The following is a 4,656-nucleotide window of genomic DNA, read 5'->3' on the forward strand; positions in this document are numbered from 1 at the left end:
GCCAAGACTTCAGAAAAAAATTGTAGACCTCCACAAGTCTGGTTCATCCTTGGGAGCAATTTCCAAAAGCCTGAAGGTACCACCTTCATCTGTACAAACAATAGCACGCAAGTATAAACACCATGGGACCACACAGCCGTCATGTCACTCAGGAAGGAGACGCGTTCTATCTCCTAGAGATGAACGTACTTAGGTGCGAAAAGTGCAAATCAATCCCAGAACAACAGCAATGGACCATGTGAAGATGCTGGAGGAAACAGGTACAAAGGTATCTATATCCACAGTAAAACGAGTCCTGTATTGACATAACCTGAAAACCTGCTCAGCAAGGAAGAAGCCACTGCTCCAAAACCGCCATAAAAAAGCCAGACTACGGTTTGCAACTGCACATGGGGACAAAGATCGTACTTTTTTGTCACCCCGGTGCTTTGCTGCAGGAGGGACTGGTGCACTTCACAAAATAGATGGCATCATGAGCAAAGAAAATTATGTGGATAAATTGAAGCAACATCTCAAGACATCAGTCAGGAAGTTAAAGCTTGTTCGCAAATGGGTCTTCCAAATGGACAATGACTCCAAGCATACTTCCAAAGTTGTGGCAAAATGGCTTAAGCACAACAAAGTCAAGGTATTGGAGTGGCCATCACAAACCTGACTCAGTTTTACCAGCTCTATCAGGAGGAATGGGCCAAAATTCATCCAACTTATTGTGGGAAGCTTGTCGAAGGCTACCCGAAACGTTTGACCCAAGTTAAACAATTTGTAGGCAATGATAGCAAATACTAATTAAGTGTGTCAACTTCTGACCTACTGGGAATGTGATGAAAGAAATAAAGCTTAAATAAATCATACTCTCTACTATTATTCTGACATTTCACATTCTTAAAATAAAGTGGTGATCCTAACTGACCTATCACAGGGAATTTTTCCTTGGATTAAATGTCAGGAATTGTGAAAAAATTTAGTTTAAATGTATTTGGCTAAGATGTATGTAAATTTCCAACTTCAACTGTATATATATTTTCATTGTTGGACATAATGACTGTAAAAACACCAGTAAATCCACTCCAAGTGATTTAAATGTTTCTAATCTGTAGGCTCCTCAGCGGAAGAAGGGGAGGACCATCCTCCTCAGTGAATTTCATACAAATTATACATTTTATCCTTTTTAGATAAAACCATACTAAATATATTCAAGTCACTAAACATTTGATTAAAACACACTGTTATGCAATGAAGGTCTACAGTAGCCTCAACAGCACTCTGTAGGGTTGCACCATGGTGTAGCCGGAGGACAGCTAGCTTCCGTCCTCCTCTTGGTACATTGACTTCAATACAAAACCTATGAGGCTTTTGGTTCTCATCCCCATCCTGAGACTTACACAGTAACTATGACAACTTCTGGAGGACATCCCCCAACCTATCAGAGCTCTTGCAACATGAACTGACATGTTGTCCACCCAATCAAAGGATCAGAGAATGCTAGCACTGCAGTGCATAACACGTGGTGAGTAGTTGACTCAAAAGAGAGAGAAAGACAATAGTTGAACAATTTTCACAAATTCATTTCTTAAAAAATGAAGGAGAAGCAAGAGAGAGATTGCCAAAAAAAATTCACTTTCAGTTTCACTTACTTAGCTACCAAATGCAGCTGGCTAGTTTAGTTACTCAAACACCCAGCTCAAACAGAGGGATGCTATGTTAGCTAGCTGGCTATGACTATCCGACATAACACTGTAACTCTTCCAAGTCAAGGTAAGCTTTTGGTTTTATTAATTTATTGCCACTGGGGCCCGCTGGTGTAACTGCTTACTAACTATTAACTGTAATCTTACTGCATGATTGTAGCGGGTTTACTAACACATTAGTTCTATTAGCTATGTTGACTAGGATGTTACTTTAGCTAATATGGGGACAACGATGTAGGCTGTGTGTAGCGATTATGACATTTATTTTACATTTTATTTCACCTTTATCTAACCTGGTTTGACTTAGAAAGGTTTTTTCGCCTGGTCACAGACAGCTGATGTGTTGTTCATTGAAGTCCACAAACGAAGGGAAAAGCTGAGAAGAGGAGAGTGCATAGCGGTGAGATGGAATACAACATGGCTGCTATGAAAGTGTACTGTGTTTATGAGTGATCAGGGGTGTATTCATTCCACCAATTCTGCCGAAAAATGTTTCTTACACGGAAGCAAACAAAACGGTGATAAAAATACCCAAATTTGTCCAATAGAAACTCTTTTGAAACTGTGGACTAATGTTCACACCCTATATAAGCTAGATGCAGGCAAGAGCGTGCAAGGCGGTATTGAATGGGTCACTGTCTGTCCATGTGTTACTGTCTATCATCTCAATTCTTCTCTCAACCTGTGTGCACCTACATTGTAAACTTTCATTTATAGGCTAGGTTGTAGCAACCTCATGATGGGTATAGGGAAAATTTGAGTTCCATGAGTAGTCTAAACCTATTGACGTTACATTGAACTGGGTGAATGGAAAATGAATGACAGTCATCCAACATGCTGTAATAAAAATAAGGCCATGGTCATGAAGAAAAACTAAATCGCCCTCCCTCATCATAAGCGGCTGACTCCCACGCATAATAGAGAGACATGTGCTCGTATACAAATGTAAGCAAGGTTTAAATTATGTTTTAGTCAAATATTATATCTGTTTGGGCTCCTTGCGGTCAATTTGCAGTCTACAAATTATTTGTAATTATGTTCCATCCCCCCCGACCATCCGTGGCTGAATCTAGTTGATGATCCCTGCCATTGACTGCTGGTTATGTATCTGTATATGTAGCTATATTTTGATAATTATTATCACTATCATCGGTAGCATAGCTGTTGTTAGCTAGCTAGCTACATACCTACCTAGCTACCTACTTACCTAGCAATACAACTCGGATTTGACTTGGAAACACGATAACATTTCAAAAGATGGCAAATTATACGTAGGAAAACTTTTGGCATGATTGTGATGTAGCCAGATTGACTTTAGATGCAGTATAATTTTATCCAGCTAACTAAGATTGAGGGGACCACCGTATTTTAGCTCGCTAACATTAACATTGCTAGCTATTTTTGACCAACTTTGCTAGCTTGCAACAGTAATGGCAACCTTGCCATCTCTCTAAAGTAAACTGGACAATATCATAATGGCCAAGTTTTTCCTACTAATTATTTGCCTACTTTAGCAACGTCATCGTATTTCCCCTCTAAATTAGGGGAATTTACATGAAACAGTCACATTAGCCTCCGAGGTGCAACCCATGTCTAGGGCGCAAATAAATATTGGATGCAGCTATGGTGGTACTAGCTAACTCATGTCTGACTACAAAAGTGTACTAACTAGCAGAAACAACCTAAAAAAAAACATGGCCATAGCAAAACATGTCACAGTTGGTTGCATAGTGTAACGGCGTCACCGGCCGGAATCTAATCTAATCTGGAGCCAGTCAGTCTACATCTGTAAAGCATATAATTTGCTTCCATACAAGATTACGTTATTTCTCAAGCTGTTTATAATTGAGGGATGTTGACACTCATTGACCCTGTTTTTCTGTTAAACAAAGTGCACAGTTGGGTACCAGACTGATCCCTTGGTCATGAAGGGATGCTGGGACCTACCAGAAGGAGCAAAGGTGGGTATCATAACATGTCCAGCAATGTGATTGCAATGGTTTAGCGACCTCCAAAAATAATTTAATTCACTTGCTATTTTCACAGCTTGTCAGGCAATACCTCAGAATAAAAGTGTACCCTTGTGACAGGTCCTCCATTGTTGGCCGAGTCTTCCTTACTGCACTGATGACACAGACAGCTTCATCAACAACTACAGGTAATGTGTGTAATGTGAAGAGTGAAAAGTTGTATTAAAAAAATACCCAGCTTGATAAAATAGTGGACTAATTCCCCAGCCAAGCAGATACAGCTAGTAGTCATTTTGATTGGGTAGTGTATTATCTTTAGAACAAAATGCAATTATATCACCGTCACAGCCCCTCCCAACATCACCTCATAAGATTGCCTGCTGCAGTTGTTTGAGAGATGTCCAGTTTGCAGCTGAACATGCAGAATAGAGAAGACCAGCAAGGGGGCCCTCATCATTATCATGCAGACATGCCCTCGCTGTGAGCATTCCTATGAATAGAACAGTCAGTCACACGTTGGCAAGTATCCGGCCAGCAACATTCACCTGTCAGCGACAACAGCTTTCACAGGCTCATCCTTTGTACAAATACAGAAGATAACCCACTTCATTACTTTGATACATTTGATAACCCAATTGTGAAAAATAATTTATGTAAACTGACATTATTTGTTGCTTATTTAGATATAATGTCTAGGGCATAACCTAGCCTTGTGGGACCAGCCTGATCGCTGTGTTCACCATTGTATTTCACTTCACATTTGATGATATCTGAAGTGAAATAGAAAGGTGAAAGCAGTGATCAGGTTGGTTCCACCAGGCTAATCATAACCACCATTTATAATGTAATCAGTGCTGTCTGTCTGTCTGTCTGTCTGTCTGTCTGTCTGTCTGTGTCTGTCTGTGTGTGTCTGTCTGTGTGTGTATGTCTGTCTGTGTCTGTCTGTCTGTGTCTGTCTGTGTCTGTCTGTCTGTGTCTGTCTGTCTGTGTCTGTCTGT

This window comes from Salvelinus namaycush, chromosome 8 (genome assembly GCF_016432855.1).
Source record: "Salvelinus namaycush isolate Seneca chromosome 8, SaNama_1.0, whole genome shotgun sequence".
NCBI lineage: Eukaryota > Metazoa > Chordata > Actinopteri > Salmoniformes > Salmonidae > Salvelinus > Salvelinus namaycush.